The sequence below is a fragment of the Lepisosteus oculatus genome, chromosome 6, assembly GCF_040954835.1.
Source record: "Lepisosteus oculatus isolate fLepOcu1 chromosome 6, fLepOcu1.hap2, whole genome shotgun sequence".
NCBI classification, from domain to species: Eukaryota; Metazoa; Chordata; class Actinopteri; order Semionotiformes; family Lepisosteidae; genus Lepisosteus; species Lepisosteus oculatus.
In genome coordinates this window covers 21,264,457-21,289,306 of record NC_090701.1, presented here as the reverse complement: position 1 = coordinate 21,289,306, position 24,850 = coordinate 21,264,457, and the positions used below count along the sequence as shown (strand labels likewise).

The window sequence follows — 24,850 nt, the reverse complement described above, 5'->3', positions numbered from 1 at the left end:
CAGGAGCAGTTTTTAAATGGATACATTCCGAACACACCCCTCGGAAAATAATACCAGGAAAAAGTGTTGTAAAAAGTGTTTCATTAGAGGGAACATACCTCTGTGCTAAAGAAAGAAAAAATGTTGAACTTGTTCACTGTATTTTTAGAGTAGAATAGCACTTTTCCTTGCATAAGATTTTTCCATAAAGTGTTTTTGCAGGCTTACTACTGTAGGTCTTTAATGCAGCTGCATCTGGATACCCTGGAGAAAGTGTTAAACTGGTCTAGTTAAGCTTGTAACCAGCTGGTTTAGATCATTAAAAACCCACAGACACACCAGCTCTTTGGGAGCGGGATTGGACAATTCTGTTATGTGATATTTCCTCAGAACTATGTTGTACCATAGTTGTACACTTCTTAAAACAAACTTTACAGGTATGTGCATATCATGATTAGATGAGTTCATGTGGTGCTAGGCAAATAGTACCATTTTCAGCTTGGATGGGCTCTAGGTATTCGATGATAAAATAGCTCCTGCTGCCTATTTTAAGTTATGTACATTATACCTACATTATACTCTATGTGTCTCTGTTTTCTTTTTGTTGCTTAAAGTTCTCATTGCAAATAAATCTGTGCCTCTAGTATGATCTCTCAGTTAGTGTACTCAAAAGCAACAGTACAATAAGGCAGAGAAAACTGCAGATAAAAACCTACTTCACTACAAAATCAGTATATATGCCAATGGTAAAGAACTAAAGGTGTGGTGTGTATCACCTGCACCTTCCAAGCAATTCATTTCTCAATGAATCTTATTACTTCTGTTCTTCAATGAGTTACAGTACTGCTTAGAACATGAGCTTGTTTGGTTAGTGGCTAATTTATGCGGTTCAAAAACATGACAGCATAGTGTGTTCCATACTCTCACCATCCTTTGCATAAGCAAGTGCCTCCTATGCTCAGTATTAAATACACTTCCATGTTGTTTCCACTTATGTGCTCAGATTAGAGCCTTTGAGGGTTTCAAACACTTGTATCAGGTCCCTTCTCTGTTTAAGACCAAAAATGTTCAGTTTCTTTTGCCTATCACTTAAGGATATTCCTTAAACCCCAGAATGGGGTTTATTCTTGGTCATCTTTCTACCCAGTACTGAATACAGCGCAGATATTCTTGTGGTCATGTGGTGTGTGTGTGAGATATTACTAGTACGTTGTATGATTTTAAAAACTTGTACATTGAAATGAATTCTATGCTTGACCATATTATGCTAGTAGACAAGCCTTTTTCAAATTTTATTGCTAAACCAATTGAAAATCTAATGGGGATTGCTTTAGATTAAAACTTTTATTTTCTGTAAAATGAGTACTGTATATAGTTTCTTTCCGTCACTGGGATTTTCTGAAGATATTTTGCTTCTTCTGTATTACTAATATGAAAATAATCCTTTCTACTTTTACAATGTACTTTCAGTAGATAGGTTTGAACTACAGTATTTAAGTGCTGTTTCAATACAGTAGCACGCGATGTTGATCATGTATCTTTTTAAACATTTATTAAATCGTAATGAGTTATATCCCCTTGGACTAATCTTTTTTCAAAGTCACATTAAGTAACTAGATAAAGACCCTTGTTAGTCTTGCTTTATGAAAACCAGCTAAATGTCTATTGTTAATGTCTGAGCAATGTTAGCAAATTGTGAAATTCTGTGAAAAACAGAATTTAATTCAAGAGCTATATGTTTAAATATTGTAGCTTTCCTGAAATTGTTAATTTTTTTAAATCCTGTGTAAATCTTACATAATATACAGTAGTTTTCCATAACAATAACAGAATATATCCTTTTTGTTCAATATCTACAAATATTAGAATCCAATCCTGATTTTCTGATCACCCATTTTTAAATACTTCCCCAAATTAGAATAAATGTGTAACAATGTATGTTTTTCAAAGCTGAATCCAAGGAATCCTTCTAGACACAATTAGATAATCTAGTGTACATACGATATGTATGATTATTCATCAATTCATTTTGGGAGAAAAAGATGATGTACAAGAGCCCACTAATTATTTGTTACACATAATATACTGTATATAAGAACAAACATGCAGGCACCACCCAGCTTTTAGTCTTGACATAAAAAGGAAAGCATATTTCCCTCCTTTGAAAAATGTATTTTGACTTAAATATGGAGTATACAATGCTGCTGTATATTTTCACAATCAATGTAATCCATGTTCCGTTTTTAGTTGTATAAAGCTGGGAATTTGCCATCTTGACTGCATGTGTCTTGTTAAGAATAAGAATTCTGCAGCCACGCTGAAAAGTTTCACACAGCGTTCCTTAGGCAACTGGTCAGTAATTAACAACAGTAAAAGGAGTGAACTAGTTTATTGAAGCATAGTTGATTGAGACTTGTTTCATCTGGTTGAATCCTATTAATCTACCCCTTTTTGTTTGTACAGTACATTTGAAGATCACAGCCCACATCCCAAAAGATAAATCAAATTAATGTACAGTAGGTGTCTCTGTCAAGTGTAGTCAAAGACTGTCCTGTGTATTGTGTGTAACTGCAGAATTCTTTGCGATGTTTTCTATGAAAAGTGCTTACATTGTTTTGCCCATTTTTAATTCAGGGTTACAATTTAACGTAGACTGTAATTTGTCAAATTAAAAGTTTGAGTAAAAATGAATTATTGTCATTGTAATGCTGTAGTATTACTAGAAACACATCTTCTAAAATAAATTAAATGAGTTCACAGAGTGGAATAAGTTGTTTTTGCTGCAGCTATGTCAAATATTATCTAGTAATATATACAAAAGGTAGCTGAAGATACAGTTGTCAAAGAAATTATTTTTAAAACTGACATTGCTTTGAATGTGTCGTTTAATACCCACTTGAGCCAAAGATTGAAATTCTCTGAGGGAATTGATGGAATATTAAAAACTACAGATGATTCAGGGGTGGCAGAATGTTACAGTGGTTGGCATTGCTGCCTTGCAGTGCTGGGGCAAGGGGTTCAAATTTGGATCTAAGGATCGTCTCTGCGTAGAGTTTGTATAGTCCCCCGTTGTTTGCATGGATTTCCAGGGCGCTTCTAGTTTCCTCCCACAGTCCAAAAATGTACTGGTAGGTTAATTGGCTTCTGGGAAAGCTGATCTGGACTGAGTGTGTGTTTGTGTCTGAGTGTGCCCTGCCATGGATCACCCACATTAAGCCTGTTGCTTGCTGAAACAGGCTTCAGCGCCTCTACAACTCTGAATTGGCTGATTATTCTGGAATATGGGTGAATAGAGAGAGGACTCAAAAACCAAGAAGTGTGCTGCAGGATCACTGCAAAGCGATGATTTACAGGTAAAACCTGATTATTTTCAAAACAAATGACCGATGCAATGCATATTTAAGAGGGATGCAAAATCACTAGAACCTTTTCTAACTAGCAAGACCGATTCCATGGTGTCAATCTTAAGCAATATAACTTGTATTTCCTGAAAGGATTACAACCTTTAAAAGAAACTCCTGTTTTAAAGTACCTGCAATAACTGATTTGTGGGAGAGCAAAGTTTTCCCTTAACCGTGGAGTTGGACTAATGCCACATCACCAAGGATTTTGTTTAATACCCCTGTGAATCATGTGGAGAACAAAGTGAGAGGAAAAATCTTCTTGTGCTTCCCTAGCTAAGAATTCCCAATCTTTTTAATTAAATGGCAAAGTAATGAAACTCATGTTTCACTGATGTGAACAATAATCAGCCGGAAGAATTCTGCAGAGACCACTCTGTACCATAGACTCATATCTGCTATTAAGTGGCTTGTGATGTTAACTGCAGTAACTGTCTCTTGTATTGATCAAATTTCAGACAGTTATCCTTTTGTCTCATTTGTATACTTGTGTAGACCACACTTCAGTTGATTTATGAGCCAACTGAATGTCACACAAATCCAAACCTGATGTGAGTCATGAACTTGTGCAAAGGTCTCCCATTCAGTCATATTATTTAACCATATGGAAATATGTGGATGGCTAGGGTCAGTAAATTCTCAGCACTGGAGGTGCCACAAGTGAGCATGACCTGTTTGATCTCAGTATGCAGCTTGTCTCTATTAAATTAACCAGCAATACAGGCTATTTATTTTGGTTTGGGGCTATTTGGGAAAACATCATTAAATGACCAAATTCTAGTCTTTATTGGAAGAGTACAGAGCTTTCCCTAATTTAGAAGGAGTGCGGTCCTTTGTAAATAGTAAAAGAGCAACACAGGGGTTCTGTTTGAGAAACACAGTTTTACTGAATCCATGAGTTGATGTACCCTCAAAAGAAAAGCATATTTCCTTTTTATTAACACATGTTACATGGTAGTTTTTTTGCATTAAGTTCCATTAACATCAAAGCCCTTTGTTTCAAAATACAGTAAATGGGAAAATCAGCATCCTTTCTGAAAGTGGTTATTACTAACAGAAACCCTGATCATGTGGTCCCTGAAGCCAAACTATGGGAAAAGTGAGGCAGCTTGAGTGATAAAATAAAAGATGTGTTGTACTGGGTTGGTCTTTGCATGATTTCCTAAATTTCCCATACTCATTTTTATTAAGGTTAAAGTCAATATTTCAACATTGTATTTGAGTTTACAAAGAAAGTAAGGGACGGATGACAATAGCCAAGTTTAATCAGCCTCAGCTGCCCTAAATTATAATCATTCCTGATGTCATTTCCTCATGACAGAAATGAAATTATTAATACTACTGAAGCTCTTTCTCTCCATCACATTCATCTTTGCATTCCTCCTGCACCCAATCTCCACCTTTGCAGCTGTCTCTTGGTCTGCATGGAGGTCCTATCCTCTTTGTCTATGGCCAGGAGGTTGGCCCTCAGCCAAGTGGATTAAGCCACAATTTACTTTGAGCAACACTCGAGAAACTTAATAAACACTCAATAAACATTCTAAACAAGCTTAAATCTTGGGTATTGTTATTCACAGGGAATTCGTTTTTTTGTCTCTCAATCACACGTGAAATGAAGTGGTGTGAGGATTACATCATGAAATAGAATTCAAAACACATTCAATTTCCAATTATTATGGACCTACAGCAATTACAATTGCTAATTGTAAATGGCTTGACATTCCAGCTGTTACGCCTTGATAGAGAATGAAAGATTCCGACATGCAAGCTCCTCAGTGCCGTACCGGAGACTTAATGCTGACTGGTGGCAATGTGTGTCTCTCCAAGATATCACTGCAAACCTACAGGTTTCTGCAAAATCACGGGAGTCACTGTTTGCTGGAGAGAGAGTCCTGTCTGACCAATTCAAAACCTACTCTGGCAACACTGAGACAATTGTGTGCCACTGATTAGGAAATCCTGGTTATTGAAGAGGAATGCTGTCTAATGATATGATCCAGACTCAAAGCAGTACTGTCCGCACTATATTACTTATCCTTTGTTCTCTTGCAGTGTCTTTACTGGTTGATACACTTTGGGAGCCCCGGATCTGTCATATATCAAGTGTGTACTGTATGTGTACTGTATCACACCTCAATGTAGTAAATGGACGTAATTTTTGTTATGCAAAATGTGACTCCATCTTGAAAATAACAAGTCTGTTTTGTTGAGTGGGGTTTTTTTTTGTATTTTTGTTTTTCAGGTGTTAAAAACTTTCTGAAACTAGCTTGACATGGTCTTGGTCAGTACTGTTTTGTGGGTTATTCCCAGACTGGAAGGTGGTAAATGTTACATTGCCTCTGAGAATAAATAACTATACTTAAAATGAAGCCAGGTGTAAATCCTGAAATTAATTATCTGCTATATAAGGGAAAACAGAATCCAAAAACGGGTGGCAGCAAACTCTAACAAAAGGACCGCCAAGTTCCAGTCATCATTCTAGAGCAGAAAAAAGGCAGATCCACATTTGGACTTAATAAAGTAAAGGATTTTCTTAAAACGGAAAACCATTGTCTGTGGTTTGCTTTGATCAACAGAAGCTTCGGTCATGACAGCACTAGACAGTAAAGCTTCAGCTGAAGCTTTTAACTGTAATTTGTACCTACTCAGACCACAGTGTGCAACTACTGCTTCCCTCACTAACCCCATCAAAAGCTGAGTCATTCAAAGAAAGGGATTTCACCTGGATTATTTAAGTCACGTGTTGTGAAAATGATGTGACTTAGAGCTATTTACCTGTCATCTTTGTTGGAAAGTTTGAAAGTGTTTCAAATCTGAAATAGTAAAAAAATACCCTTGCTTCATTCCTCCCTAAAGTTCAAATTCCCAAAGGCAGTTAGTTCATTTTCCGGGATCGTAGTGGAAGCAATGAACTGCAGAGGAGCTGAGACCCAACAAGCATTTTTCATTGGCAGGTTGTGGCAAAATGTTCTACTTTCATTCGAAGCCAAAATTCCTTACTTGCGGTTGACCGTAGATTAGTTTCACAGGGATGTCTTCAACCATTATAAATAACACTTCTGGTCATCACTTGACACCCTGCTATGAGTGGTTTGGGGTGTCTGCTGTTCAACAAAAGACTTCATTTATCAATGTTACCATCCTCGTAAATGTAAGGTTAGTGCTGTAACTGCTCATCTCATTTTGGTTCCACGTAACTAAACACCAAACAAACACACATGCAAAGCATTTTTTAAGAAGGCTAAGAATAATATAAGCTTGACCCTAGAGCTGTTGCTAATCCATTGATGGTGAGCACTACTATCATCCATGTTTGTCCTGGTTCATTTTGCAGAAGTAACATAGTTAGACATCAGTAATGTATGTACATAAAAATACCTAATTATATTCCATCCATTTTCTAACTGCTTTATCCAATACAGTCACAGGAGATCCAGAGCCTATCCCAGCAAGCAATGGGCACTATACAGAATACACTCCGGACAGGATGCCAGTCTATTGCAAGGCACACACAGACACGAGCACAGACATGCACACATGAATATGAGGTGAACATGCAAACGCCACACAGATAGTACCCCAGGAATGGAGGCCAGAGTTCCAGTGCTTCAAGACAGCAGTATATAATTAATATAAACAGTACTGTTTAACAATTATATAATTCTATGGAATCACAGAAATAAGTTTTCTTAAGTCTTAAACAAGCTCATTCACTAGAAATCTTAAGTATCACCAGCTTTTATACAGTAAATGAACATTCTATATCTTTAAAATAAATATCATTGCCAAATAATGCTTACTAAATTTATTAGTAAATGTCCTAGTTGGAAATTGAAGGGTTTCAATAGATACAGCGTGTTGATTATTCATGATGTTTCCAGGTCTTACAAAAAATCTTGCTTTAATACAGCAGCATTGCCTCAACTCTAAAACTGTATTTCATTTCACCGTCCTCTGCCAAGATGTCTTTTTTGTTTTGTGGTATATTACCTGTGGGACTTGCCCATTCCAACAGGTCCCACAGATATCTAAGGCTGGCCAAAGAACTTAATTAAAATGGAAGTTCTGCCAGTGGTGATAGACAGAGCTGGTCTCTGATGACAAGAACTAATTATAAAATGAGTGATGGGGTAGGATTGTTTTGAAATGTTAATACTGTGATTTATGAACAACCAGAAGCACATGCCTTCAAAATGTTTAATTTTCATCAAAGGTGTGGAGCTGTTTCATTGAAAACAGAATTGTCTTCTACAAATTGTTTACATTTTTTTTCATTTTCTTTCAAACCTTCCTCCTCTTCCACATTTGACCTTTTTGTTTAAAGTTTTGATTTGTATAATACAGAACAATTACAAAAGCTCTCATACAGAATATTTAATGTTTTTTATATAATGTACCTAATAAAGATAAATCTTCATTATTTACTAGTGTGATATTGAAACGCAGTATCACTGTTATACTGGACACACTCTAATTCATAGACTTGTATAGGAATATTCAAAACATTTATCAGTTTATTTGAATACACATTGTATTCAATGTCAACCATTCTAATGTTGTTTGCCACAAACTGCATTTAGCTTTACTTCTTGGAATAAATTAAACTGGATTTACTTTGGTGCTTGGACCCTGGATTAATTTCCTAGGGTGCTATCTGTGTGGAGTTTGCATGTTCTCCTTGTGTTCATGCAGGTTTCCTCTTGTCAGTCTCTGCTATCCTCCCACAGTCCAAGGACATAATGGTAGGTAAATTGGCTTGTGAAAAAGTTGGTGCAATGTGAGTGTGTGCATGTGTCCAACTGCTAAACAATTTGCTAAACTTCCTTATCTAATGCAGTGTTGCAGGGGAGCCAGAGCCTACACACAAGTATCCATTATCAACCATTCTGAAATGAATTAAAGAAATCTGCTTTTGTGATTTTACGAACAGAGATAGCTTCATTAAAAATAAGTGTCCAGGCTCAAGGATACTTCTTAGCTCCAGATCTTTACATTGATGCAGATCATTTATTTTAAACAATTAAATAAATTATAGCACTTAATGAAGATCAAAGAACAGTGGGTGCACTTGATGAGTTTCCTGGTGAGTTTCCAAATGGGTCAACACCCAGTGGGTTTATCTTCTAACCAGTAGGACATTTGTTTCGGTAGAGAATTATTTCAATATTATTCAACAAAAGGTCTAAGTTTTTTTTCAACAAACTTGTATCTTAGCAAAGCCACAAATTCAAAATAATAAATCTAACTACTAACAGTAGTGAGAAAATATTTCAAAGGGAATTTCTATGAGTCAGAAATCAGTTGAGTAAAGGAATGTGTGCCTGTATGTTATCAAAACTGTTCAACTTTCAAATTGTGCTGTTGAACTGCATGCACTACAGTATTATAAACTTCTTATTATACTGTTCTTTATTATTCGGGTGTGTACAGTAGTTTTTCCCAACTTCAGTGGTGTTGATTCCTTGTAAATGAACACAGTTTGACAAAGGAAATGTGTCAAACATTAAAATTGAATGGATTATGAAGAGACATAGGTTTTTCATGATCATTTTAGATGTTGGTAATCCAGTCAGAGCATTTGAGGCCAACGTTCGATCTTGTACAAGACTCAAAATGCAGACTTAGGAAATGCAATTAAAAAATAGTTGCTTCCGAATGTCGCCAGTCAATGGGTAAGTCTAGATTATAATTAGATTGCTAATTTGGACAAATTCCAAGACCACCTACTTCGGAACGCAGTGTATTTAGAAAGTTAGGATTGAAAGGAAATGTGAATGAATACGATAGGTCTTTTTGCAGCCTGAGAAACAGAAGTTTTTCTTTGCAGGACAGACTTCTTATGGGTAGTGTTCATGATTATTTTTTACTAGATAAGCAATATGAATATCAGGGAATCAATGTAAGAAATCCCATTTTAGATCATGTTCCTCCGTATAGTGTATTGGAATAGAATGCTGCATTAATTGCTTAATTAAATGAATATTTCTCTTTTTTTTGGAAAAAAAGTCACGCTTTAGCCACAATTGTTGGGGTCACAGAGATTTTAAGTCCTTTAGTTGATCTGTCCACAAAAAGCCAACACATCTTCTTTGCAGAACATGTCTTTGCAAGACTAGAACTGAATTGTTTTCAGTGTTTTACTGTGTTTATCCCTGCAGGTCTCCCAGACTTCATATTCAAACCAGTCTCAGCATATAAATCCTTATATGAAGGCATAATAAGGCAATAGATAAGAAGGCAATAGATGTAGAATACTGACCCTTATAAAACTTAAAAAAACAGCCATGAAATCTGAAGATGGGTCAGAGTCAGGAAACAACAATACCAAAGAATACTTACTCTAAAGGGAATTTGTTAAAGATTGGTGTGTACTGTATAGGTTTTCTACTGCTCTTGTGTTTGCTTATATATATAACAATCTTATTTTGTAAGCAGTCAGGACTTTTTCTGTGATGAGTTTTCCTCTCATCTAAACATGTATACAGGAGAAAATAAGAGAGAATTCCTCTGAGATGCTGGCAGCTGGAGTCGGTTCATACCCTTATAACATTTTGCTTATACCATATTTAAGATACGGTGAAGTGCAGTACAATAAAATGGAGTCATAATAAAAGCATTGAAGCATATAGAGCTTAACTGAAGATGAGGAAAAAAATTGTGGGAAACTATGTAAAAACAATGTACTGTAAATGCATAATATAAGTATGGGGAAATCACAAACGAAACAGGAAATTATGCACGATGAACTGTCCTAAAGTTTCTCCTTATCTAGGAATTGAAATTGCAATAAAACCTACAGCTCCCCCTTGGTTGTTCAATTGCGCAACATTAATTCTTCAACGTGCAAGGCACCTGTGTTCTTGCAGGGCTGGCAGCTGGAGCCATGTTACTGGCTCTGACAAGGGCATATTTCAGGGGAAAACATCCAGAGTTCTCATCGCTCATCTGCTTGCATGTGCATCATGACCATGTTCCTTTTATAGCCGATAAATTCAAAATTGGGAACTATTAAAAGGGAGTATTTGGCCCTACCAGTTTAAAAACAAAAACCTAATAAGGATAAATGGCATTAATAAGGTACCCAGGAGGAGTATGTCTGTAATGTCAAGTCTAAAATGGAATTACTTATCAGCCATACAGAATAACAACAATCAAAAACTTTTGAAAATGAAAATCTCGACATCAGGTTTCAAACTGTGAGTGAATTCTTAGAAATGTCAATGCCTTATGTACGCCAACACACATCTTTTCTAAACTGACAAGTGACCTCATATTATATAAGCAAAACACATACAGGTACAAATATTCTAGCACCATGCTGTCTTCTTGGCAAACAGCCAGCTCTTGTTTGTTCTTTGCATTCACTTTTTTAATTGATATCTTTTTAACGGTTTAAAAATGTTTACATGCCTCTGAAATTTGGCATCTGCCTTTGAACTTCAAACTAGAGTCTGGTAACTGTGCTTTCAAGATGAAAAGGGGAAATAGTTTAAGAAAACACATAGCTGAAGTGCCATAACCTCTTCTGTCTCAGGCTTTGTGAAAGCCAGGATGCTGACAGTGAAACACCAGGGGTTTCAGACTTTTGTTTTAGTCCATTTTGGGGGAATTTGCAAACAAAGGGTTTTCTGCTGTCTATCTCCAGATCTCAGTTAGCACAGCACTTTTGAAAGGCCCTAAAAGGATTAGAGCCTCTGTGCCGACCTGTCAATCAGAAACAACAGGCACTGGAGATCAAACTGGCGTCTGAATAATTCTATTCTATTCTGGAAAAAAAGGTGTCTCAATTGTTGGGGCTGCCGTGAACTTGTAAACAAGAAATCTGGAATTTATTAACAGCCACAAAAGTATTTTTGGGCAGTTGAAATGGGTGTCCTGTCTTGGACAAAACATATCTCAAACATATTCCACTTGAACAGCAGAGTTTTTGCTTTGCTGGAGTAGCAAAATTCTTCCAGGAATATAATCATTAATTTTGAAAGAGTTTTAGTATTTTTCTTTTAAATTTAGTTGTGATTTTTACTGATGTTTATAAAAACTGAGCAATTTTGTATATTAAAGTGAAAGCTAAAAAGGTTTGTTCACACAAACCACCAGCAGACCGGCCTTTCAAATAAGCGACAAAATCTGTCTTTTTGTTACAGCCAGCTCTCTCACATCATGTTGTTGTCAGCTTTTGTTGTTGTAAGGTCGTGTCTAGATTCATACTAAGATGTTGCATTACATGTCGGCAAATCTTTCTCTAAAAGGCTTAATAATTAAGCAAACACTGGTAATTAACAGTATGTAAACTCAATAGAAAAATGACAGGTATTTTAAAACAAGTGTCAGTACAGTATGTGCAAACTTCATGAAAGCACTTTCCATTCGATTTGTTGTATGATATTTTGAAGTCTTACGATTTGCCTATTGCAACGATTCCGCTTTGCAGGATAATCTTAGGAAGAACATGCTGTTAGTACTGATTACAATAGTTTGGAAGGTACAGCTGAAAACAGCTCAAAGGCTGAAATTGGACCAGGTCTATTTCAGGGCTTGCGAGAACTCCCCAAGAATGATCCTCACAGGGCATACAGCAGCATCAGCCACACCTCTGTGATTCAGCTGATGTGGTTAAACGCTAGTGCCATCACCATCAAGTCTATTTTCAGCCTGCGTTGCTGCTCCCAGCATCATAGAGCTGAGCACATATTTATCGCATTACACATTGTTGGCACCCAGCCTACATCTGTGCTCAGTGCTGAGTAGACGGAATGGCGAGGGAAAGTAAATGGAATGGAGCCCCCTGCACCAGGCTTTTTCCAGGAATTTTTAAACTCCAGCCAGTAGGCTTGAGGCTTATGTGTATACAGTATATATATAGTATAGGCCTTTCATTTTTTTTTTTACAAGCCTTGCACTATAATTGCAGACAGCATCTGCAAGTTAAACAGGAGCACATTCTGTACCCAGCCGCTTCCTAGAAACTGTCTGTCTTTTCTCTGCAGTAGCCTCCTAGACTGCACGGATCAAAGGATCCTTGGAAAAAGATTTTATGACAGTTCTTCCCTCATGTGTTGGAGGGGTGTTTTGACTTCCCTGAAAGTGAAAGGTTCCTTCGGCATTGTTTTCCAAATTAGGGGAAATGATGTATTTGTAGCTAAATTTAAATTAGAAAAATGTTTTTGCATAGCATTACTGAGTTTAGCTGGAGAAATCCAAAATGCCAGCCTTGTCCCATTTCACAGGAAGGGTGGATTATTCCATGCTGTCCCACATTTGATTATGGAAATATCTAATTGAGAATTATGGGTAGACTTAACACAGTGTGTGCACTATTCTTTTCTGAGTTTTAGCTTTACAGCAAAACTAAATCAGCTTAAAACAGCATGCAAACAGCTTAATGACATTAAAAAACAACACTGCAGACATATGTAATGCAGAAAACTAGAAAGTCCATGTTCTATATCTTGAAACTTATTCATATAATACTGTACATACAAATTCACAAAAAAAGGTTTTAACAAAAATGTACAGTATTACCAAAACCTTAGTGAAGTACAGATGGATTTCAATCTGAACTCCAAAATCCCCATTGCAGTTTTTAAAATCACTTCCATAAATGGCTATCTCACATATTTGATAGTATTGCAAATGAGTTACCATGCAATTACATTGAAGCAGACAGAGTGGTCAATTTGAAATAATACTGTATGTCTTCTTTTGTAATGTAAGTAAATGTGGATTTATATATTTTGCTGAACATTATATAAATATGAAATAACTGTTGGTACCATTTCAGATCTGTCTCCCAAGCTATTTGGCAACATGGTGTTTACAAAGACATTGTATGCTTGCTTATAATTTGCTAACAAAGTGGAAAAAGTTAAGTAATATGTCATCATCTTCATTATAAATGTAGCTGTGCACAGACTGTAATAGTCAAATTAGGTCCCCTTACGTTATGTAGAGGTCAATTCAAACTTAAAGTATGTTAGGAAAATGAAAATGTTAACTGACAGAACTAATTGTACAGTAAGTGCCACCATCCTGTGCCATGCCACATCCAGTCCATATTTGACTGAATTGTATGTTTTTGAACCATATTTCCAATACCTACAGATATGAATGGTTAAAAAACGAGACTCTCACATCTCAAATGTTCACCTGTTATTAGTGTTTTATTAATGTGTGTCATAAATGATTTATTAGGTGCTACACGCTTGTAAATAATAGGTGACTCAGGCATCACTCACTTTGTGAAAATAAGGAAAGACATATTGTTGTTTTGCCTTCCAGATCACAGAGATATGCACCTCTGTGAACTTTGTAATAAGTTGGCAGTTTTCTCTCCAGTTCTGGCCATTCTATGAGCAGCTTTTTAAGCAGCTAAAAAGGCATCTTGGAGAAATTGAAGACATTTTGCACAATGTATAATGTTTTTAGATTATATACAGTGCCCTCAAGTTATTCTGCCTACCACAATAATCGTATATAAAAATTAAGGTACTAAGTGTAAATTATATTATTGCATATACATATAAAATTGTTATTTTCAAATGACTATATGTCACCATTTATTTGTATAATATATAGATATACAGTACATAATTGATACATCTTTAAAACCCAGATTTGCGGCAGGTTTGTACTGATCCACAGTCACGATACACAACTACTAAGAGCAGAAATATTATCTTTTTGAGTTAAGCCTGTTTGGTTTGTATGCACTCTTAATGGGTCTATCCTTGCTGTGCTTTCATTCTCAAAGTTCATGTTCTATTTAATTTATGCTTTAATCTGCAGTTTCAATGCTGGATGAGGAAGTATATGAGGGAGAATGGGAGCTTAGTTCAGAAAAGCACTTTTTCTCTGCCATTAGTCTGCTAAAGTAACAGACTTCATTGATATCTGGTAGTAAATCAGATTTACAGATACCAGTAATTAACTCTTGGGTATTCACATAGACAGTCTCAAATTGACATTTAAAACTCAGTGTTTGGGATAGTTTCACATTTGAGGACTGTTGATGGTCATCAGCTTTAACACCTCAAGAAATCTGCTGTCACTTCAATAAGTAAAAGATGGGGGTAGATAATAGAAGGATTAGCCTCCTTGGACTGCTTAATGAAGAATAGGGCATTGTGCTGTTTCTCATGCACACAGGATTGACACTAACAGCTTAGGGTTACTGGAGAGCAACTAGAGGGGCTTCCTGGGTCACGACACAAAAGGAAATGAGAGCAGGCGAGGGACTTTTGTGGCACGACCTGGGAAGGAGAATGTGAAGTCTATGAGTCTTTAATAAGCACTGAAGTTAGGACTCTTCTATGGTACACTTGGGGGATTTACAATCTCCATCTAGTTTGAAATCACTCTAACAGAAGAGAGTTCCAGAAGATTTGTGTTAATGGGTGTAATCTGATGGGGAAAAAAAGCAAAAAGAAGACGTGATTAACAATTTAAACTGTTAAGAATTACCAGTGTAGATTCTGTTCTTCTCCAAAGTGATACACATTTCCTATAGTTCGATTTCACCAGCTCTCTGGATAACATCACATAAAACACTTCTTTTTTGTTTGCAAACATATAATCCCTTGGTTTTATGTCATGTCTTAGACCGACAAATAGACACAAATAAGTAGAGAATGAAGGATGATGTCTGTATTGTTTTCTGATAAATAGCTTCTTTATTGTAAACAAGTTAAAGTGAGGTCAAGTTAACTGAACTGATTTAAGTTTTTTAGGTGACCACAAGGTCAGGCTCTTCTCCTAGGAGGAATGCCCCCAGCTGTTAAATACATCTGTAAACACACTGTTCTGGAACAGAATGTAACAGAATACCAATTGAACAATTCTGGACTGCATGTGTAAACAAACTTCAATTCCTACCTAAACACAAATGCTAAACTCCTAGGTCACTGTCACTGTCACTGCCAGAGTCACTTTTATTGTTGTCTGAAATCATGAAATCAGAGTCACTAACTTTGATTTCCACCAAGAGTAATGACAGGTTTGTCATTTTCCTCTAAGCATCTCCATTTACCCTTCAGTAAGTAGCCTCAGAACTAGTTACACGTTGAGAAAACGGACACCATTATCTGAACACAACACTGTTAAATCACCCTTTTTGGAGACTCTTACATGATTGTCTTACATCAATACCCTTACATTTAAATGGCTTTATTTTCACTCTATTAAAAAAAAAACACCAGCATGACATCAGCAACACAATATAAATATCAGAATAATCTGGAGGTAAATGAAGAACAGAGTAATCTACGTCCCTGGATTTTTATTTCAATTACCTTCGAAAACCTGCAACAACATCTGCAATTTTAACCTTTTGCTTCTGGTGTCTTTTTTATAGACCTAAATAACAAGTGGTTTTTCTACCTTGGTTTTCACTCAATGTATGAACAATTCCTCTCACCTTGTTTTTAATTTGTTTCAATTCATAAAATGATCATATACTGTAAAAAGATAAGAGACTCAATCTAATAAAAGGTTTTAAATGTACTGTTTTATCACTGCAGCTGCAGATACCATGATCAGTTCCTTCATTGTGTAAACTGTCATCTTGTCTACATGATACTTCACGTAGAGTACCATTTACTACATTTTGTAATTGCAGTCCACACCAGTTTTATGCTCAAATATAGTGGATTGCCAAATGAAAGTAGTCATATTTAAAACAATAAATTACTTTAATGCAGTGCAATTCATCCCAAAGGATCCTTTAAATATAGGAAGGGACCCACTCAGTACTGATTCTGTGACAGCAGTCCCAGTGCACAGCAAATCAGGTAGAGAACTGAGAAATTGGTTCAGCCGAATTAAGGGGGACGTTTAGGCAGGCCAGATTGGGTAAGACCAGAGCACAAGTTAGCCAGGACACCACTACTACACTCCTACTCTTACAAATGGCACCATGACACCTTTAATGATAAAGCAGTTGGGAACATACCTAAACATTTCATCTGGTGGAATATTTCTGTAGAAGCTGAGACCCAAAGAGAAGAGTGCTTCTTTCTGTTCCACAAACACCATTTCCAGAAGCAACCTGGTTTTCTTTGGAGATATTCTTTTCCTGTACTGCAGCTGTGGTAAAGCGTTTCTGAGTAATTCTGAGATTCATATATTACTTAGACACAAATATTATAACCCACCAGCTCCTAAACAAGCAGCACAGTTTTTAACTTACAGTAATTTATCAAAACAACGGAAACTGAAATTGTTAGGAAAAGTGAAATTAGTTTAAATTTTCGTATAATTTTCTGATAAGGGGACTGGTACACTAGGTTGCAGCAGACAATTCCAGTTGATCACTGTGTACTTTGTAATGTAGCAAATGATGTGTCTCTGATTAGAGCCAACAACAAAAAAAGAAGGGTTAAAACTGTGTTTGACTAAATGGCTTAAATATGTTTCTTGAATAGGTAAACTGGGGATTAACTGTGAGGATGTTGAAAAGGAAAACAAAACAACACGAGAGGTATAAATCATTCATGCTTAATGAAGGTTTACACAGAGGCAGCCTGAACCACCTCTGTACCCTCCAAGGGCCTATCAACCTGTAATTACTACACAGGATTGATTGCAGAATCTATTTTTTTTTTCTGAAAATACATTTTCTACAATAAATTAGGTTTGCATACATGTACTAGCAGCATACAGTATTTCTTAGACGTGTCTGTTACAACATAAAATCCCTGATAACTGATCTTGATAACTGATAAATAACCTGTTAAATAAGCACTCACATTATCCAATTGTATTTTAAAGTGAAATACAATAATGCAAGAGAAATATTAATCACGATTTTAATATTGAAAGACTGACAAATGTACACTGTATGTTGTGAGACACACACTTTCAGCTCTTGTGAGACACATGCTTTTTTGTCCAGTATTCTCCAGTCCTTGTCCTGGAGCGCTGGTGCATCTATCTCATCTCTTAATAATTTCTTATCTTTAGGCCAATTTACAGCCCTTTTGGCACTGCTCCTTTAGAAAACCTGTAAATGCTGTACATTGGATCAGATTTGAACAGCCCTATTTTAGACATTGCCTTTTTATTTATGCAGACTGTTGTGTTCCACGATCCTGTAGGGTTGAGAAGTTTGACCAGGAATATTTAAGCAGAAATGCTGACATGGTTCAGCAAAAAATCTGACCTTTGTGACACCAAAGATAGAAGCAAAGCATTCTTAATGAGACAGAAGTCACCCCTGAGCGAAGGGTTGAGGGCCACTTTCTAATCTTGTACAGAAGAGGAAATGAAGCTGGTAAAAGAACATAAATATTGTATCAAGACTCTGCTTTCAATAGGTACTGCAAAATTACACTTTTTATTATTGGCAATTATTTACTGTATAGTGAAAAAATTCTTAAGCACACAGACACGCCTTGCTATAAATTGAAATTGTTTTATATATACAGTATATCTAAAGTCAATATTTTGCCTCTAAAAAACATTAGAATGGGCAGCTAATTTCTAGTTTAATTCTAAAATGAGACTGCTTTGGTGGCAAGCTTATCTTATGTTTTTGTTGATTGATTATTTTTTGTTTTACCAAATGTCAAGGAAATAATTTGCTTGTCTCAAGGAAATGAACCAATGTTCAGGGCAATTACAGACATGGAAAATACTCAGTGAACCCATCTAAAAATCCAGGGACTTGCCAACATTTGCCCGGCCACTTTCTCCATAATTACTGCTAATCAGTTGGCCCATGACCTATTTAATTGCTTCCTATCAATGCCCTTTGTTGTTATGTTAAGAGCTCCTTCTTAAACACTGACTACTGAAATTAAAAAGTACTCTAGTCTTATACTGGCAGATCTACATTGATTTATAATATATTGGCCCCTAATTGCAAGCTGTCAGCCAAAAATAACTGCTATAATTCGTCAGACCAATGAATAAATACATTGTTTGCACCATTAGAGCACAACTGACGGTATCATAAGGACGTGTGCATATAATAAAAGTTTATTTATATACAGTATAACTTAGAAAAACCTGCTTGGGCATAGTACTGACATATTTAAACAAAATGTGTTTGCTAAACAACTTTTTAGTGTATGTGTTTTCACTGACAGCCCAGATTGTGTATTTAGACTACACCTTACTGGGAATAAATTGCCTCCTGCCTACCATTTTATATTCAGTTTTTCAAAATTTGGAACCACAATTCTTACTGCATTCCGGTCTCCAGTACTTCAAAGTGGGTGGGATGAGGTCTATTCACTGTTTCCTCTGAAATGTTTCAGACCCAGCCACAATTTTAGGACTATGTGACTTTGGTACCTACAAGAGGAATATCATCACTGGTGGGGGTGGCGTGCCTTTTACTGACACTACATGGTCAGAGGCTCCCAGAAATCTTAAATCACAGCTCACCAAGAACTAGACTATAGAGCTGAACCAGCCTTCCGAAAGAGTGCTTTTACGGGTTAAAGTTTTCAAGATCTTTCCATTATCTTTACATTAAGAGAATGGGATATGTCTTGTTGTTCTTTTATGATATGCCCACCCAATTTGGAATTGGACTGTTGAGGTAAAGCTTACCTCTCCAGAATGCCGAGGATACACTCAGACATTGTTTCTTAAACAACCCCACCTGGAGACCATTTTTTTCACTTGACATGCTATCAGAGTGACAGGACAATTAGTGGTGTCAGGTGGTTTTCACACGGATGACACTGTAAGAGCAAAGGGACTGGCAAGTAGCTGTTGTTCCAATAGCTATTAAAATGGCTTAAATAACCCAACTCCAATTACACCAATTACCCCCACTGGATGCTGTCAAAGTCTAACCAGACTCATCATTTTAAATTTTATACAAAGATTTTTTACAGATTTATTACTTAGTGTGATATTGTTTTTCTCATATGAACAATAAACTTTTTGATTAGACTAACTGAGAGAAAGGATCAAAATCAAATAGGGAAATTAGGGCGCACTGATTGTTGTTTAGCCGTGTTACATGAAGGTTCCAAACAACGACACTAAATTTGAAAAGCTACATTACCAGTCAGAAGAGTTTAAAAGCTGAAAGTCAAATCTACAAGATTCTGTTGTTGTAAAAACACAGATTTAACTACATTCTTGTGAGGCCAATGTTCACAATTCCCAAAATCAATTGGCTACAAAAACTAAACATAGCAGGTGTATACAATCTACAGTACAAGTGCTAGCCATGGCTGGAGGGGAGGTAAAATTTAACAGCCTGCAATTAGATGGGGGAATGATTACCTTCCCAATGGTCCATATAATGGAAAACATTATCTACCAATGTTTGTGCACTGGATTTTCCATGGCCAGAAATTCACTAACTCACCTTTAACTTGTGTTCAAAAGGCAAGTTAACCAATTGGACATTATGAAAGATCAAATGCAAAGTAGTTTAGTAACTGTTGGGATGAAGATGGAGAGACAGAGGGATCGCCAGTCAAATGATTTAAATAAACAAAATGTGTTGCTTACAACTACAAAAAAAACACTTTGTTTACATCAGTATGAAGCTTGTAAAAACTACTGTATGATAATCAAGCATATAGAGCTAAACCAAAACTAAATGAATAAAAATGTAATACTGTTTCCCATGACTTTGTTGTATTCTACTGTACATACATTACCTACTGTAAATCCAGAGAAACATACGGTAGTTCTCTGGAGACAAGTAGAGCAGGTTGATGTTTTTAGGGGAGCTTCTCGTTGTTAATTACCAAGCTTACTAAATCATTAAAAAAGTCAAAGTCAGTCATTATAGATTAACAACACAAGATGGATTTAGCCCTGGTGGTTCCAAAGGTAAATTGTGCCCCGGGATATTTTACTCATTGAGTTAGTCCTTACTTTTCTCCAAAGACTCGCATTAGCATACTATTAAAGGTTAACAAAGTTATTTTAATATTTCAAATTCCTCAGAATTCCCGTTGATCTATCTCTGAAAATGAGAATCAATTTCTGATGGGAAGATGCTTAGATAGAAAAAGCTGGAAGTGATGTCTTAACAACTTTAAAAAAACAACTTCAATCTCAAAAGGCTATTTATTTTGAATTTTTCATTGCAGTGTTGTTGAAAGAAAATTAGGGTGGCTTTTAAAGTAAAATAAAAAAAAACTTCACTTTTCCTAATTCTATTACTGTATAAGCAAAAAAATACAGAAGACAGAAACACATCTTTATTAGGCAGCCAGAAGCTTCTGAAAACCACTCCATGAGAAGACTACCTATCTACAGTATGTATATTTTACAAAGGAATTCCTTCAGACCATAATTTAATTGAACACATTATTTTTAGAAGAAGGGGCTCAATATGACTGGATTGCCTTTTATCAGGGACCAAATCCAAATTATGAACTACTCTTCAATTACAAGCGCCATGGTTTGTGTTAGACAAAGCGTCCCTGTTTGAGTAGTAAATGGCAGCATCTCTGAATTGCAGAGTGCACAGCTAAACCATCAGTTCTGGGCACACAGCCCGTGTATCCTGTGTAATGGGTTACATTAAGAACAGTGTAGACTACACAGGCTGTGCAGTGCCTAAAACTGATGTTCAGACCATAAATACAAATACTGTGGACCTTCTTGTATCTAATCAGTGAGTTTGGCTCAATGGTTTGTTTAATGATCTGTGCAACAACAAGTTAGGACTATAACATTAAGGGACGAAGGTCACTAGAGGGTGATGATATTCCTAATTCTTAGGAAACATAATAAACCAAATACAAATTGCTAGCCATTTTCTTAGGTATTACAGAATTCTTCTGTAATCTTTGTCTAATATTGAAATACCAAAAGCAAACTGGTGTTGTGATCAGATTTTATTTTACTGGGGAATACAACTGTTGGTTGACGTCTTTACTCTATTCTGTACTATTCTTTATCCTATCCTATTTATTAAAATAATATATAATAAATCAGTCATTGCGTCACATTTTATGTCTGTGCGCATACCATGACCCCAGGAATGTCAAATCCCTATTTTCAGTTCAGTTTATTGTCATATGCACAAGTGCAATGAAATGCTTATTTATATGTATGCTCCGATACAAAGACATTAAGGAAACACCCAAAAAACAAACACAGGACAGCGCCAGCAATAACAACAAGTTAAATTACATACAACTTAGAAAAAAAACATCGGTGTGAGTCAGTGGTAAGGGTAGAGTTCAGTAATCTGACAGCTTGTGGGAAGAAACTGTCTCTGAATCTGGACATATGTGCCTTTATGCTCCTATAACCCTTACCAGAGAGAAGGGGGGAGAAAAATGAGAAACCAGGATGATTGGTATCCTAAGCGATACTTCCATCCTTCCTGAGACAGCAAGTTGTGAAAATGTCTGAAATAGAGGGGAGCTGTACTCCAATGATAGACTGAGCTGACCTGATCACCTCCTGTAATGCCCTCTGGTCAGACAATGAGCTGCTGCCAAACCGCACTGTAATACCACACGTGAGCACATTTTCAGTAGCACACCTGTAAAATGTAGTAAGGACAGTTGAAGATCGACCAATGTTTTTCAGCTGTCTGAGGAAGTAAAAGCACTGTTGTGCCTTCTTTGTAGCTCCAGTTACATCCTGGGACCACATTAAATCATTAGCGATGAAGGTACCCAGGAACTTGAAGCTGCTAACCACCTCAACAGCCACCCCATTGATGTGAATAGGGGCGTGGTCCCCACCCTGCTTTCTAAAATCGATGACCAGCTCTTTGTTTTTTCTGACATTGAGGGAGCGATTATTGTCAAGGCACCATTTCACCAGGTTCCTGACCTCATCCCTGTAGGCTGTCTCATCATTAGCAGTGATTCGGCCAATGATGGTAGTGTCATCAGCGTATTTGTAGATGGAATTGAAGCTGTGTCTGGCCACACAATTGTGGGTAAACAAGGAGATCAGCAGGGGGGCTATGCACACAGTCCTGAGGGGCATCTGTATTGATGGTCAATGTGGAAGAAAGTTTTCCATTAACCCTCACAGTCTGTGGTCGCCAGTCAGGAAATCCAGAATCCAGCTGCATAGGAAGGTGCTGATGCCGAAGTCATTAAGCTTCCTAGCTAGTCTGGAAGGAACTATTGTGTGAAATGCAGAGCTGTAATAAATGAATAACATTCTGACATACAGAATCTTTATCATCCAAATGTGCCAGGGCAGTGTGAAGAGCCAGGGAATTAGAAATAAAATAAAATAAAACTCACATCCTAACATATATAGTATAAGTGTATAATGAATGTATGTGTATAAAGAGGTTTGAATAGTGTGTTGCGTCTTTGTGCAGGACCCCAAAGGAGAATGCATTTTTACTTTTACGTTTGGTATGAAATGTTACTCAAGCAAACCCCAAGAGATTTTACAGATAGTTGCTATAGACTGTAACATAAATATTATTTTGTAATGAATTCTTCTCAATACTTAAGACTTCTGGAAATTCAGCACAGTTATATCACTTAAAGCACATCAATTTTTATAAAGCTAAAGAACTATTAGAACATAATGGTTCCTATTAATTAAAGGAGTGTATTACGCAAATGGGGCAGTTAGTTCTGAATCAAACACTGACTGACTGCTCAGGGGAAGAATCATAATGTCAGCTAAAGGACATAATTGTTGGCTATGTCATCATTGAACACTTTTTTACTTTATTGTTTTTATAAATATAATGTATTAATATGTGAAACATTTCTGGCTTCATCGTCAAAGCATTCAGTTTAATTTTAATGACATTTGAGACCTCTCGCCAATCCTTAATTTCAGAATCCTGCTTATCAGAGTTCAAATATTAGAGGAAGATTGCTAAAAACACAAAGTGTCAGTCATTTTCTTAAGTATCATGCATTGAGACTTCTGTAATCTTTGTATAATACTGAAATATTAAAAGCAAGCAGGTGTTCTGATTAGATCACAACTTCACATTTCACATTTACATTCTACATGTCTGATGGTCTTCATTTTCCCCTCTAAGCACCAGAAGTTAATAGTCGTGACATGTCAGTACCAGCAGAAGCGTAGGCACATCATCCACTGTTGCCATACAGGTCTGCAGGTGCTTTACTAGCAGGAAGTTGAGGATCCCTTGCTGCTAAGTTTAACGTGTCTAATCCTGGCTACACTCATCCACATTCCTGTCCTCACCAGGGACTCCCATTCACCAAAGATGAGTGACATAGCCAGAGCAGCGAACTCGGAGACCAGAGATGGGGAGGCTATTTGAGAACCTCGGGATTAGATACAGTTCTAGGAGCAAGCTAACTGTTAGGAAGCAAACTGGACATGAAATGAATACATACCTTCTTCTTGTCTGTATACTACCTCCTTTATGCTGCTCCCCAGTACCTGATATGTGAGAAAAGGGATTCGGTGCCAGGCTGCTGAGGCAGACGGCCCAGGGCGGCTTCCGTTCATTTGCTCCTCAGCTAAAACGCAGCCTGTACTCACGTGCAGCAAATTCCTGAATGGCAGCCAACACTCTGCAGTCCTCATGTACTCCAAGACCAATCCACGTGCAGGCATAATATGCTATAGAATATCGCATAGCAGGCAATAGCAATGGTGATTTTCTTTGGCTCATGCATGCTTCCCCCCTGGAAAAATTTTCTTTAACTTTGTACGCCATTTGTTAGCTGTTCCAGATGTCACAAACTGCAAAGCAACCAAAGAACTGCCAGGCTGAGTGTCAAAAAGAACCTTTTCTGTCAGCCTCCGCTACAATAGCAATAAACCAGCCTTACAACTTTTAAAGGGGTCATATTCAAGTATAGACAGGCTTCTTCAACATGTCTAACAAAAAAACTCTGATGATTTTGACACATTTTGGAGTAATGTGAGTAATTGGTATGGATGTGTGTAATTCATTTACAAACATTTTTGTGTTTGCACAGAGCAAATTAACACTTTATACAGAGCATACGTATACTGTAGGTTTATGGCTTTTGGATTGTACTCTCAAAAAACTTAACAGTTCTTTTCTGACAGCATTTAAACACATTTCTGGCTCTCTACCAAGTACCTCTGGCTTCAGACGCACTGTACCTACAGTATCTTCAGACAGTGGCGAATCACCCTATGCTAAAAGGCCAGAAATCATGTTATGGCAAACACAGTTCTGTTGAAAAATCAAATAAGCCCTCTTACATCTGCAACAAACATTAGTGGCTACATGCAATATAGGATTAACCAAGTTTTTTTTTTACTTTTTAGGTGTTATTCACAGTAGGATCAAGATTCTGCTTTTAAAGGAAAGAATCATTAAAACATTTTGTTTAGCAGCCTTACAATTGGCTCATGATCACATACTTTCAACCCAATGACTATAGAAACAGCTCCCATGAATCATTAGAAGTTCATTAGATCAGTTTGATATTATGTGCGAACTTAATAGTATCCAACATGTAGTGGAAAGCTTCCTGGACCTTGATGATTGTTTAAAATCAAGGAGAGATCTTCGTGTTTTTATACATTTTAATGAGTCAATTCAGCAG

The 24,850-nt window shown here is 36.7% G+C and overlaps 1 long non-coding RNA gene across 2 annotated transcripts in view; it reads right to left on the bottom strand.

Moving 5' to 3' along the window:
• The window catches only part of LOC138239403 (uncharacterized), a 124,577-nt gene extending 100,804 nt beyond the window's left edge, over nt 1-23,773 (bottom strand). For both annotated transcript variants that reach the window (XR_011189877.1, XR_011189876.1), the window contains exon 1: nt 23,660-23,773. This is a non-coding gene — a long non-coding RNA (uncharacterized lncRNA). The remainder of the gene's footprint in view (nt 1-23,659) is intronic.
• Between the last annotated feature and the right edge of the window lie 1,077 nt (nt 23,774-24,850).